The sequence below is a fragment of the Pelobates fuscus genome, chromosome 5, assembly GCF_036172605.1.
Source record: "Pelobates fuscus isolate aPelFus1 chromosome 5, aPelFus1.pri, whole genome shotgun sequence".
Classification (NCBI taxonomy): domain Eukaryota; kingdom Metazoa; phylum Chordata; class Amphibia; order Anura; family Pelobatidae; genus Pelobates; species Pelobates fuscus.
This window is the reverse complement of record NC_086321.1, coordinates 24,953,392-24,969,303: the sequence shown is the minus strand read 5'-3', so window position 1 is coordinate 24,969,303 and position 15,912 is coordinate 24,953,392.

The window sequence follows — 15,912 nt, the reverse complement described above, 5'->3', positions numbered from 1 at the left end:
ATCTCTGCTTTAACCAGCCTACCTGATTTATACAACCCTGCTTCATACCTACCTGGATAACCTACATCTCTGCTTTAACCTGCCTACCTGATTTATACAACCCTGCTTCATACCTACCTGGAAAACATACATCTCTGCTTTAACCTGCCTTCCTGATTTATACAACCCTGCACCATACCAACCTGGATAACATACATCTCTGCTTTAACCTGCCTACCTGATTTTATACAACCCTGCTTCATACCAACCTGGATAACATACATCTCTGCTTTAACCTGCCTACCTGATTTATACAACCCTGCTTCATACCAACCTGGATAACCTACATCTCTGCTTTAACCTGCCTACCTGATTTATACAACCCTGCACCATACCAACCTGGATAACCTACATCTCTGCTTTAAACTGCCTACCTGATTTTATACAACCCTGCTTCATACCAACCTGGATAACATACATCTCTGCTTTAACCAGCCTACCTGATTTATACAACCCTGCTTCATACCAACCTGGATAACCTACATCTCTGCTTTAACCTTCCTACCTGATTTATACAACCCTGCACCATACCAACCTGGATAACCTACATCTCTGCTTTAACCAGCCTACCTGATTTATACAACCCTGCACCATACCAACCTGGATAACCTACATCTCTGCTTTAACCAGCCTACCTGATTTATACAATCCTGCTTCATACCAACCTGGATAACCTACATCTCTGCTTTAACCTGCCTACCTGATTTATACAACCCTGCACCATACCAACCTGGATAACCTACATCTCTGCTTTAACCAGCCTACCTGATTTATACAACCCTGCACCATACCAACCTGGATAACCTACATCTCTGCTTTAACCAGCCTACCTGATTTATACAATCCTGCTTCATACCAACCTGGATAACCTACATCTCTGCTTTAACCTGCCTACCTGATTTATACAACCCTGCTTCATACCAGCCTGGATAACCTACATCTCTGCTTTATCCAGCCTACCTGATTTATACAACCCTGCACCATACCAACCTGGATAACCTACATCTCTGCTTTAACCAGCCTACCTGATTTATACAACCCTGCTTCATACCTACCTGGATAACCTACATCTCTGCTTTAACCAGCCTACCTGATTTATACAACCCTGCTTCATACCTACCTGGATAACCTACATCTCTGCTTTAACCTGCCTACCTGATTTATACAACCCTGCTTCATACCAACCTGGATAACCTACATCTCTGCTTTAACCTGCCTACCTGATTTATACAACCCTGCTTCATACCAGCCTGGATAACCTACATCTCTGCTTTAACCTGCCTACCTGATTTATACAACCCTGCACCATACCAACCTGGATAACCTACATCTCTGCTTTAACCTGCCTACCTGATTTATACAGCCCTGCTTCATACCTACCTGGATAACCTACATCTCTGCTTTAACCTGCCTACCTGATTTATACAGCCCTGCTTCATACCTACATGGATAACCTACATCTCTGCTTTAACCTGCCTACCTGATTTATACAGCCCTGCTTCATACCTACATGGATAACCTACATCTCTGCTTTAACCTGCCTACCTGATTTATACAGCCCTGCTTCATACCAACCTGGATAACCTACATCTCTGCTTTAACCTTCCTACCTGATTTATACAACCCTGCTTCATACCAGCCTGGATACTCTACATCTCTGCTTTAACCTGCCTACCTGATTTATACAACCCTGCACCATACCAACCTGGATAACCTACATCTCTGCTTTAACCTGTCTACCTGATTTATACAGCCCTGCTTCATACCTACCTGGATAACCTACATCTCTGCTTTAACCTGCCTACCTGATTTATACAGCCCTGCTTCATACCTACATGGATAACCTACATCTCTGCTTTAACCTGCCTACCTGATTTATACAGCCCTGCTTCATACCTACATGGATAACCTACATCTCTGCTTTAACCTGCCTACCTGATTTATACAGCCCTGCTTCATACCTACATGGATAACCTACATCTCTGCTTTAACCTGCCTACCTGATTTATACAACCCTGCTTCATACCTACCTGGATAACCTACATCTCTGCTTTAACCTGCCTACCTGGTTTATACAACCCTGCTCTATACCAACCTGGATTACTATCAACTCTACATTATCCTGCCTACCTGATTGATACAACCCTGCAGAATCATTATCTGGACATTGCTGAACACATTTATCAATAAGGTGTTATATTCTTGCTCTGACTCCTTATAGTTCCTAATACCTGTCTTATTATTCTTCCTATACTGTTATCAAGCTTTATTATTTTCAAACGTGTTTGTTTTCAATATAGGGCATATTGCCTTAACATTTATTTTTCTCTTTCCTTCTCCTTATTATTTATTCTACAAGTTATACTGCTGATATGTCACAACCTGCAAATAAAGCCTCTTTAGTTAACTGGCAATCGTCTCCTACCTGACCTGATCATGGACATGACAATATATATATATATATATATATATATATATCACTGTGATGCATGTAATGTTTGTGTATGATTTGTGTGTCTGTGTGTGTGTGTGTGTGTGTGTGTGTATGTGGTGGGTGGGTATGTGTTTATGTCTGTGTTTTGTGTAAATCAGTGATGTGTGTGTGTGTGGGTCTGTGATTGTGTGTGTGTGTATGTAAATCTGCGATTGTGTGTAACCTGTGTTTTTTAGGTCCATGATTTGTGTCCGTATTTGTAATTGTGTGTATAGGTCCGTGATTGTGTGTGTGTGTGTGTGTGTATATTTGTTACTGTGCGCATAGGTGTTTGTGATTGTGTGTGTGTGTGCGTGTATATATTTGTGGTTATATGTGTATTTGATAGGCAGCTCCACAATTTGCTATCCTTAAATATGGCAATTCCACATAAGAATAACAAATAAGGGAGTTATCTACTAAACAAAATTATTAAAAGGGTGTTTTAAGTTTCATTATATAAATTAATTATATTACACATTTTATGTGTGGCCCAAGACAATTCCTCTGCGCTCACTGCGGCCCAGGAAGCCAAATGGTTGGACACCCATGATCTACAACCATGCAACAGGATGAAGATCTGTATCAAAGGGGTAAAAAAATAGCAAAAATAAAAGTACAAAGATTTTCAAAACTGTGCAATGCTATCTACACGTTTACAGTCAGTCCTTATGCAAAGGAAGTAAGGACTGATTGAATTCCAAAAATTGTAAGATTGATTTATTTATTTTTTGTCTGTCACCTTGCTTTTAGTGTTAAGATGGAATACATTTATACTTTTTGTCACTTTAGTTAAGGTTTGTTCCTCTTTGATCTCAGCAGATCTGAACCTTGTAGATAGAGTGAGTTTTACCAGGCTTTGGAATTATTGATAGTCTATCAGTATAGCAAAATAAATATTCGACAGTGTTGAACATCTGTTTGACACACAGAACATTAAAAGCAAGACATGGCACTGGGATTATACCATAATAGTATATCATTGCCTCTTTTGTTCTCACAAGAACCAGTTAAAATATAATTCGGCAATAGAACCGCAATGCAATTACAGAATGTATGCACCTCTAAAACTTGGCATGTATGAACAGACTAAATGAATGATTCATTGATTTTACTTTTATATTGTTCTCCGCTGATAGAAACACACTGGACAAGGTGAAGCAATTTGTGAGTTTGTTTTATAGTCCTTGTACCTATTACCTTTAGCTACAAATAACTGATTCTCATAAACCATACACATTGGAGGTCATGGTAATTTTCCTAACCATTTCTCAAACTGCCATCATTTGTATTCTGTTTTCATTTTTCATAGTTCCTTGCTTTATTTTAAAATCACTTTTGTATTTACGGTGCCTCGTATCTGTGTTTCTGCTTTGAGAGACCCAGGTAAGCATGCAGTGTAAAAACTGAATGCAATCAAAATACAGAACTTAAACCAAAAGTAAGACTTATATTGCTTTTTAAAATGTATTTATTATTTTTTTTGTATATGTGGCTTAGGTTTCGGGTGACTTTTTGGATTTGGATTTTTGATTGTTTTGATTGTTTTCTTTTGGAGAAAGGAGGTCTCAATTCTGCAGGTTACAATATGCAGATATTAATGTCTTGTAATTGTCTGTAAATTAAATCAGATTAACTTGCTGCGATCGTAGAGTCAATGACCTAACATTATTCCCTAAAACAATACAAACTGTGTGTGAATAAAGGGAGAGTCAGAAAATCACTAGACAGACAAAATGGAAAAAGAAGCAAAAAATGTCTGTGATTTAAAAAAAACATTTTTAATCATACTAATTCTTTGGGATAGAAAGTTTCATATGGTATAAGATCAACTTAGAACTGGTGAATTTCAGAGTATTTGGTCCACCTGCTTATTTATTGTCTTTAATTGCAAATTATATATAGCCTTTGTTGTAAAATAACATTAGTAAAAACGATTAAAATTATGATTTTTCTTTGTTTAGAGTCAACACATTCGGAAGGGCTATACAATTGGTAAATGATAGAATGTAAGTTAAATAGGTTTGGATAACAGAAAGAAGAGATCCCAATGTCTCCATCAAACCTCTAGTCTATAGAAAAGAGTTTCACATAGCCATCTGCTGAGAACAAAGAGGAGCTATCTGCACAGATCATCTCAGATCTTACTGGCTGGAGAATTCCACTTTCTAAGAATCGTAGATGGTTGAAGGCATTGTGTTAAATAATGAACGGCCTTAGTAGTCATCCTATGGCATTATTTTACTAGATAAAGTCTTTTTTTTTTTTCTTCATTCACAGCAGCCTTGATGCCTGAAAAGGGAATGTGTTTGTGAAAATATTACACAATAGACTACAATAAGATTTTGATCTTCAGATTAAGTCCAACTTTACTATAAGAAAGAAACTAGCACATAATGCCTTCCAAATTAAGTTTCAAAGATTAGTAAAGATAGGCACACATCCAAAATATAATCAGTGGAGCCATTATTTCAGAATAAACAAAGTCAAAAAGTTTTTAACTGATTTTTGGCCTTTATTCTGTAGCTTAAAGGGAAACTCCAGTGCCAGAAAAACGATCAGTTTTTCTGGCACTGGAGGGTCCCTCTCCCTCCCACCCCCCAATCCCCGGTTACTGAAGGGGTGAAAACCCCTTCAGTGACTTACCTGGGACAGCGGCGATGTCCCTCGCCGCTGTCTCCGCCTCCGCGACGCTCCTCCTTGTGATTGCGTCGGCCGGTGGGCGAGACTAATCTCACCCACCGGCCGAGGAGACCTAATGCGCATGCGCGGAAATGCCGCACATGCGTATTACGTCTCCCCATAGGAAAGCATTGAAAAATCATTTCAAGGCTTTCCTATGGGGTTTTGAGCGACGCTGGAGGTCCTCACACATCGTGAGGACGTCCAGCGACGCTCTAGCACAGGAAGCCTGTGCTAGAAACTAGGAAGTGACCTCTAGTGGCTGTCTAATAGACAGCCACTAGAGGTGGAGTTAACCCTGCAATGTAATTATTGCAGTTTATGAAAAACTGCAATAATTACACTTGCAGGGTTAAGGGTAGTGGGAGTTGGCACCCAGACCACTCCAATGAGCAGAAGTGGTCCGGGTGCCTGGAGTGTCCCTTTAAGTGGTGGAGGAAAGTGGTGCCAAATGGACCACAAGTAAGGAGTCAAACCAATCTACAATGGTTTGACTACTTGCAATGAGAGGGGTCCATGGAGCTGTTGGCACCATAACTTCAATGTGCTGGTTTTTTTTTTCACTACCCCAGCATGCCATTTATACACTGTTAATGGCTATAACAGTAGTTAAAGCCATAGAGTAGTTTTATTAATAAAATGTCTGTATTGTATACAAACAACATATCTGTCTGTCTGGATCTATCTATCAGACTCAACTGGTACTCTCCTCAAACAAAGCTCTTAAGTAACAGCCTCTATCGTTCCCGACGCTAATATAACATTCCAATAGATGGAAGCACTCACAGGACTTCTAGAAGGTGATTTATTGCATCAAACTCCAAACATGACACACACAGCAAGCGTGCAGTTCAATGTTTCGATCCTGCAAGGTCATTATCAAGATATTCTGCGACTGCTACCATTTATTGGAATATATTTATTAAAAGGACACTAAAGTCACCCAGACCACTTCATGTCAATAAAGCGGTCTAGGTGAAGTGTCCCTGTCCTTTAACCATGCAATATAAAACATTACAGGTTTTTAGAAAACGTTGCAGGGGTAAATCCACCGCTAGACAGCCACAAGAGGTACTTCCACTGCACTAATCAAGTAAAACATGGTCTCGGGACATGGAAGCTCATAGGAAAGCACTGCATACTAAGCTTTTCTAAGGAGAAGATTGGATGGGCATGCAGTGTTAGGCAGGCATGTGCACTCAAATTCCCAATGCTCCTCGATGACGTTGAGAGGGCAGAGAGGTAAGAAGCACCAAAGCAGCCTCAGTTCTGGCAAAAGGTAAGTAACATTTTTATTTCTTGGGGGAGGGGACTTGTATATATTTAGAGACAGGGGCACTATATCATTAAGGATGCAGGTTTGCAGTATTCATTTAATACTTCTTGTACTGGGTTTAAAAATACTCTTATTTCCAATCTGACTCAATTTCTACCTTCAACATACTATTTAGAAATCTTACCATCACCTTTACCTTTTAAACTTAGACTTACTTTTTATAGCTTAACCAGTCAATACGATTATATGTTGCCAAATCTGTAGACTTGAAATACAATTGTTGTAATTAAATCCAAATGGAATGGTGACTAATGTCAGAAGATAGTTGTAATACTATTAATGTGACTTCGATGTAAGACAATTACGGTGATGACATGCCGAAAGGACACATCTGTTGCTGTCTGTGACTCGCACGGCACATGAGAGCTAATTACTAAAGCTTCACCAGCAACAATGTGACAAGACAAGTTATACACGGCAATAGCTTTTACATCACAGATCAGGAGACAGATACTTCCTATTAAACTAAGACCAACCTGCTCTTACATGAAAATATACCACTTCAAGAGACACTGCAGGAACCCACACATGTTTGGTGCAATGTGAGGTTTAACCCCTTAAGGACACATGACATGTGTGACATGTCATGATTCCCTTTTATTCCAGAAGTTTGGTCCTTAAGGGGTTAAGTTCATTTATGCATCAAAAATATTTCTGTGCTGTACATGTGTCATGTTTTAGGTTTCAGTCTATTGATCAGTCCCACTCAACTTATGTGATGAGTAGAACTTTTATTGGGGAATCAATTGCTTATCCAGGAAACACCTTCCAGGAAGGTGATTGTGGAAAAAGAAACAAAAGACTATACCTGCTGATTGGTTGAGCATCTTACTGATGTTAGATGGGTCTGTCTAATGCTTCTGCTTGCAGTGTATTAGCAGAAGCAACAGAACAGTTTTTTTCAAACGTTATTGTGCCCCTTTAATACCAACATCAAGTAAAAACATGCTTATTTTCATATAAATTTAGTCCATAATCCCTCACTCACTCTTATGTATACACTAGGAATAATTACCAAACTGTAGAAGAACACATATCTCTACCAGACACCATTAGTCATTGATATAATGGCTGTAACTTTAATGAAAATGTAAACTCAACCCGTACTTTCAAATAGTACAGGACAGGAAGTTTCAATGGGTGATATAATTCCTTCTGTCAAGGAGGGGGGTGGAGTGAATGGACTCTACCATTTCACTGTTAGCATTACAATTTTCTTTCCCGCGATTGATAATAATTGCCATAGCAGTTTCAAGTACTTTAATTACAAATATATGATTTAACTATATTTACTGTATGTGGGCATAATGCTCAAATCTAGACAGGGCGGGATATCCCATGATGCAGAGTAGGAACCTGCCTATAGGTGCCAAACCACTACGGGCGCCTTTTTTCAGCACTTATAATGTGCCAGTTTGAGCTTGATTATGCTAGTGGAGAGAGATAAGTACCAGAAGCCTTGCCTAGTTCCTCTGTAGACCATTCAGCCTTAATCACAGAGCTTCAGGAACTGTTTTAGATGATGTAAAACGTAGTATGTTGGCCCAGCTCCTCCAGTGTCTGTATGTGAGACTGGACAGGAAGTGGAAGGGATCACTTCCCATCTGTCCAGCCTCTCACACAAGAAATTACTTGCAGGAGGAGCAGAGGAGGCTCTGAGTGATTCACACTGGATAACCACTCCTGCACCTATAATATCATTAATCTGACTGGTCTACAGAAGACATAGGAGGTGAGTACTTTATAAATTACCCTTCAAACTCCAGCACTCAAAGTCTCAATCTGAATATAAAGATGTTTCGCTTATATTAACACCTCATGTACCCCAATACTAAATTTAACCCAAGCTCTAACCTCAATAACCCTAAACAATTATCTTACAACTCAACCCCCACTTTATCTGGTTTAATTGTTGATATTATGATTCTCTCCTTTTTGTATCATTTGACCTACATACAGTCCTGTGTCAATATAGGGGTAACTGTGTGTGTTTTTTAGCTCCCCACTATACTGACTGGTGGTGGGTTTGTTTGCCATCCAGTTTATATATACTTTGCATGTAATTGTGCTGATTTTGGGAGATACCTGCACTAGTGTGGTAGCAGCTGTGATATTTATATTTTATACACTTTGCTAAGCGCCTTTTTGCCTTTTACTGGATAAGTCATTTGAAGAAAGATTGTAGATTCCAGTTTTAGCAATGCAGATTTATTGGAGTGGAGTTTTATGAAGTGGCTATATCACACTACAATCTCACACAGGAATTGCGTGATACATGAGAAAAAAAAAAACACAATGTATGTTGTGCCCCAAGGGTTCTTTACAGTAACACCTTATCAAGCCATGTTTATAAAGCATTTCTTCCACATATGAATTAGAACAACGTGAAAATAACAGGACAGCACAATATGATGTAATCAAGTTAACATTACCAACGCTTACAGGTGGAACGTGAAAGATGACTTTACAAAAGGAGAAAATTGGCTACAAATGACACATATAGTGACAGGGCCGCCATCAGAAATTTTGGGGCCCCTGACAAAGCACCCCTCCCTCTCGTGCCCGCCCACCCACGCCCACGCCCTACCTAGCCTGCTGACAATGATGCAGGACTGAATGTGGTGTGTATAGTGGAAGTGAATTAGAATGTGTGTAATGGATGTAGTGTTTGTGTGTATTAGATACTGTTTGTGCAGTGAATGCATAGTGTGTGTTTGTGTAGTGGATGCAGTGTGTATAGTGAACGCAGAGTGTGTTTGAGTAGTGGATGTACTGTGTGTACAGTGATGTAGTGTGTGTTTGTGTAGTGGATGTAGTGTTTGTATGTACTAGATGAAATGTGTTTAGTGGATGCAGTGCCTGTAGTGGATGTAGTGTGTGTATTAGACGCAGTGTCTGTGTATAGTGAATGCAGAGTGTTTCAATTTGTGGTGAATGTAGTGTGTGTACTGTGAATACAGGATGTTTGTGTAGTGGATGCTGTGTGTACAGTTAATGCAGAGTGTATGTTAGTGTAGTGAATGCAGAGTGTGTGTCAGTATAGTGAATCGAGAGTGTGTGCATAGTTTAGTGAATGCAGAGTGTGTGTTAGTGTGTAATGAATGCAGAGTGTGTGTTAGTGTGTAATGAATGCAGAGTGTGTGTTAGTGTGTAGTGAATGAAGAGTGTGTCAGTGTAATGAATGTAGTGTGTGTTAGTGCAGTGAATGCAGAGTGTGTGTAAATGTGTAGTGAATGCAGAGTGTGTGTTTATGTGTAGTGAATGCAGAGGGTGTGTTAGTGTGTAGCGGATGCAGAGTGTGTGTTAGTGTAGTGAATGCAGAGTGTTAATGTGTTGTGAATGCAGATTGTGTTTGAGTAGTGGATGTAGTTTGTGTACAGTGATGTAGTGTGTGTTTGTGTAGTGAATGTAGTGTTTGTATGTACTAGATGAAATGTGTTGAGTGGATGCAGTGTCTGTAGTGGATGTAGTGTGTGTATTAGACGCAGTGTCTGTGTATAGTGAATGCAGAGTGTTTCAATTTGTGGTGGATGTAGTGTGTGTACTGTGAATACAGGATGTTTGCGTAGTGGATGATGTGTGTACAGTTAATGCAGAGTGTATGTTAGTGTAGCGAGAGTTATTAGAAGAGAGGAGAGAAGAGAAGAAGCTGTGTGCTGCCTGGGCCCCCTCTGCGGTAACAGGGAGCCGGGGGCCCGCGGCTGCACACATAGATCGCGATATTCGCTATCTATGTGTGCAGAGAAAGAAAGTGGGGCCCAGGACTGCCAGAGCAGTCCGGGCCCCCCAGGGCTGCCGGGCCTGTGACAACCATCATGGTTGTCACCCCCTGATGGCGGCCCTGTATAGTGATTCTGTGAAACAATACAATACATTGAAGGGTCTATGTGCAGCCAGTGGATGAAAATTTAACTTCTGTCACAAATTCCTATTTACATGGAGGCATTCACAGGTCGCTGAACCTCCTAGAGCCCAGGCTACTAAAAGCTAAAAGAGATTAAAAAAAACATTTAAAGCTCGGGCTTATGCACAAAACTGTAAGGCTATGCTGTAGGGCTATTTACTAAAGTGAGAATTAAAAGTGACTTTACAGTGAATTTCAAATGTAAGGCCAGAGTAAATGAACTGTAAGCATAGCTGGCTTATGTTTTCCATTTAGGCTATTTTGACCTTAAATTTGACATTAAAGGGATCATAAAGTGCCAGGAAACCAAACCCATTTTCCTGGCACTGTAGGCTCCTGGAGTGCCCCCTTCTCTCGGGGCCCCCCTCCCGCGAGCCTGAAGTCCATCCAGTGCTGATGTCCATAGGGCTTGGTTTAGGCTCCACCCAGGCTCCTCCCTGACGTTGGCGGGGGAGACCTAATGCGCATGCACGGCAATGGCCGCGCACACTTTAGACCTCCCCATAGGAAAGCATTATTCAATGCTTTCCTACAGGGAAAATCTGATGCTGGAGGTCCGTAAGGACGTCCAGCGTCAGATAACGGACCAAAAGTCTGTTTGGATTCCGGAAGCCCTCTAGTGGCTGTCTGGTAGACAGCCACAGAGGGCAGATTTAGAGCTGCAATGTAATCATTGCAGTTCTCTCGAACTGCAATGTTTAACATTGCAGCACTAAGTGCAAAAGGGCCACAGCACCCAGACCACTTCAATTAGCTGAAGTGTTCTGGGTGCCTACAGTGTCCCTTTAACTTTGTAAATAACCCTGATAGTATTATTAAATTATTTAAACATACATTGGATTGCATAAAAGACAAAAATGCCCAAATTATTGTTAAATAACGACTGCATGACGAACAACACATCAGGACCTTGATGAAAGCTTTGTACTGAAGGGGATAATTACAACTATTCAATTACAAATGTAATGTTACTTGTTTAGAGGCAAACTGTATTTTGTCTATCATCCTTACAGTAAGTAAAAAATATTTGACATTAGATTTCTATATAATAGTTCTATAGATAATCTTTTAGGTGGTTTTGTTACAAATAAAGTAAATCTGTCAGTGTCATCGCTAATTAGACTTTGTAAAACAAATCAAATAAATATGTCAGTTTTGTCATTGTTTCGTTTTTGTGAAACGATATTCTGATTATACGAGATCACTGTGTGGCGGAAACAGCCCCGCCACTTGTGCCTGGAGAGGACTGCTTGCTAGCCTCTTGCCATGTGATTATGGTCCCTGGGAGGTTTGGCCCTTGAAATAACAGATTTGGGCATATTGTCTTTTATTATGCTGCTGCTGGCCCTTTAAGAACCATCTGGGGACATACTGTGGAGTTACTGGGTGGCCACCATTTCATGTATCAGAGGCACATGGTGAGAACAATGGATGAAGCACATGGTGAGAACAATGGATGGCAGCCATTTTAACTCACAGACACTGTTTGGACTTTTCTACACGGTGCCATCTCGCCGGTATTTGGTGCACAAAGACATCGTGCAGTAGTTTTAAACTATACAACAGGGGACACATTATACAGTAATTATTTTTCATATAGCCTGTATATGTTCTGCGGAATCTGCATTAAACTGTATCTTCCAAACTACTGAACGGATCTGGGTGAATTTTGAAAATGTGGTTCACCCAAATCCCCCGGTTCCGAGGATATACTTCCGAGGATATATTTTTATGGGGTTATTGCATGTTTTGGGGTCCCTGTGATATGTTTTATAAAACTGTATTTCTCTGCCTGTGATAATTATATTACCCATTGTGTTCAGTAATCATATCACAGGCAGAGGGGAGGATTTTGTGTGGGAGTGTCTGTGTGTATTGTACGGATTGATTGGTTGTATTTCAAAACCCTGTGAGCAGTACTATGTTTGTGGATTGTGAATAAAAGAGGCTGTATGTGCCAGTACAGCCAGTTCTGCTTGACCTCAAAACGAAGTGTCGCCTCGTTATTGGGGGAATTGGATTGTATGCTGATTGCTAGGAGTGTAAGTTGATTGTATGCTTTTCCTGTTCAGCTATTTACAACATTCATATGCTTGAGAGCATTCATATGCTTCTCCAGGTCGGTGGTTGTGGTGTCTGCTGCAGTGCTTGGAGTCCTCAGGAAGCGCTAGGAGCATCCTTCAATGGAGGTACCCAGTCGGGGAGCCTGTCGATCCGTTACACACTGCTTAAGCATCATGATCATTCACTCTCCCCACATGTATCTCGCTTCTAGCATTTTAATTCTCGTTTCCACATTGTGACAAGGAAGGAGCCAGGTAACCTCATACAAAGTTTGATCAAAGTGGATCGACTTTCCAGCTCATGATACCATGTGTCACTTCTATGAAGTACTTACTTGCAAGATATGACCCGTAATAGTAAGAGCTGATGTTTACTATTTTTTCACACGTTAGATTAGCCATCTCCAGTCCATCATACCTCACCTGTTCCAAAAATATTTGCGTCCTCAAAGCCAGCAAAATATGATGCCTTTCTATTGCTCTTTCTGTGTTCTAAGCCGGACACATCCACCACACTAGGAAGAGCATATTTTACTTTGGTTGGGCACCACATAGTAAAATGATGTATTATACATCCTTGTTGTAACTCACTCAGGGGGTTTTGTATCCTGAAAAATATTTTCTAATTTTCATTAAGATGTTTCGCCACTTAAAGACTGGGTAAAACATCAGGTTTCTTACACATATGGGTATTACCTGGCCCCAATTGTTGTGTTATGTTAATTGCTTTATCCATTAGAAATTCCTTTGATCCTGATTAGGATATCGGACATTAAATCTTCCACAGATGGCAATGTGCAAATACATATTTACCCCAAAGTGGGCGCTATTCTGAGTGCTGGAGGAGGGTGAGTGGAGTTGGAAAATGGTAATTAAGGTGCGAATTCACTCTCCTGGTGCAGTGAGTAACAATTTTAATGTGGTGAATATTTACTTCCACTTGGATCCTCAAATGGTCTGTGCCCAATGGCAACGTTTTTTTATTTGAATTAATCTGAGACTTCTATGTATAAAGATGAGATATGTTTCATTTGTAATTGCAAAACCTTTGAGACCTACACTTCTTATTTTAGGATTATTATAATTTGTATTATTCTATTATTTATATAGAGCCATCAGATTCTGTAGCGCTGTACAATGGGGATATTGGGACATCTTATGCTTCTCTATTTTAGATTCGTAGACTATGCACTTCGTTGATTGTGTTGGCTGTGAGGTTTATTTAAACCAAGTTCCATTTTGAAACATGGATTGCTACTATATGGTCTACTGTTATTCAACAAGTTCCTTAGCAGGGTTATTCAGTAAAGTGAGAAGTGAATTCAAAATGAATTTTAAATTTAAGGCCAGAGTAGCTGAAATCAGTATAGGTTTGACTGGTTTATCCTTAACTTTGAAATACCCTTTGAATTTTCATTTTATGAATAGCCAACACTGGAGGAGTTAAAATATACATTTAATCTGCTGAATTAGGTTCCTTGATTTGCCAGGTAGCGGTAGCCAAATGCAAATGTATTCAGTAGGGAGAAGAGGAATTACAACACACTCAGTTGTTACAGGACTGCTAATCTGACATTTGATATCCATAAGGACTTGGACTCAAGCCTCAAATCTGTACAATTTATGACAGGTTCCAGTACAGTCTGCCAGGTGTTTTACTAACTGATATTCAATTCTAGTAGTGTTTTTTCTTTATTTAAATTTTCTTCAGAAAAAAAGATTTTACAGTTTTTTAAATAATTTGCTTGAACCCTATTCTTTAATTTAAATTTACATCATATCCTGGCAGCAAATGTCATGAATGACCTGATCCAGTGAGTAAGGGCTATAAACATAGTATCTGCACTAGTGATGTCGCGAACATAAAATTTTCGGTTCGCGAACGCGAACTTCCGCAAATGTTCGCGAACCGGGCGAACCGCCATAGACTTCAATGGGCAGGCGGATTTTAAAACCCACAGGGACTCTTTCTGGCCACAATAGTGATGGAAAAGTTGTTTCAAGGGGACTAACACCTGGACTGTGGCATGCCGGAGGCGGATCCATGGAAAAACTCCCATGGAAAATTACACAGTTGATGCAGAGTCTGGTTTTAATCCATAAAGGGCATAAATCACCTAACATTCCTAAATTACAATGGATATGGATTGACACCTGACATATGGATTGACACCTGTCCTCAGTGACCCTGATACACACTGACACAGAGCAGAATAGGGACTGTTCCCCCTACATAGGGTCACTTGGCAGATATGGATTGACACCTGTCCTCAGGGACCCTGATACACACTGACACAGAGCAGAATAGGGACAGTTCCCCCTACATAGGGTCACTTGGCAGATATAGATTGACACCTGTCCTCAGAGACCCTGATACATACTGACACAGAGCAGAATAGGGACTGTTCCCCCTACATAGGGTCACTTGGCAGATATGGATTGACACCTGTCCTCAGGGACCCTGATACACACTGACACAGAGCAGAATAGGGACTGTTCCTCCTACATAGGGTCACTTGGCAGATATGGATTGACACCTGTCCTCAGAGACCCTGATACACACTGACACAGAGCAGAATAGGGAATATTCATTAAATGCCTGTTATACAGGGGAATATTCAGTAAATAAGGATAGGGGGGGGGGGACCTACTGTCCTCCCCCGGCCCCCACACCTGCACTGTGGGTGGGGGCCATAAATCACAATGAGGGGGGACCTACTGTCCTCCCGCCCTCCCCCACCCATGAGCGGTGGGTGGGGGCCATAAAAAATAATGAGGGGGGGACCTACTGTATGATGTTGTATCGATCAGGTAGTGTAAGGGTTACGCCCGCTTCACAGTGACAGACCAAACTCCCCGTTTAACGCACTGCAAACAACCGCAAACAGTCCATTTGCACAACTGCACTCCCCATTTGCACAAGGTTGGATACCAAGCTAGCCATGTCCGTTCGTTGTCCTCACTGATGTCATTGAAGGTCTCTTCCTCCACCCAGCCACGTACAACACCAAGGGTCCCCGAAAGGTGACAACAAGCCCCCTGGGACGCCTGCTGTGTTTGGTCTTCTACCTCCTCAAAGCCACCTTCCTCCTCTGACTCCTCTTCTTCAGACTCCTCTCTCTGTGTTGCCTCTCTCTGTGTTATTATAAGGTGTGTTAAGTAGTACTATTCTTATCAGTTTAATCCCTGTTACGAGTAGAGGACTATTTCCTTGTTTCGCCAAACCCCTTCAAAGATGGAAGCGGTATGAGTAGAAGAAACGAGGAAATGTGGTCATGTGGTGGTGCCAGCCCCACCGAGGGCTTGTACCCAGGTATGCTAATAAACTGAAAAAAGAAAAAATCTCCCAAGAAGGAGATCTAAAACTGGCATAGGAAAAGGTTAGACAACTATAATAAAGTCCTAGTGAGCAAAT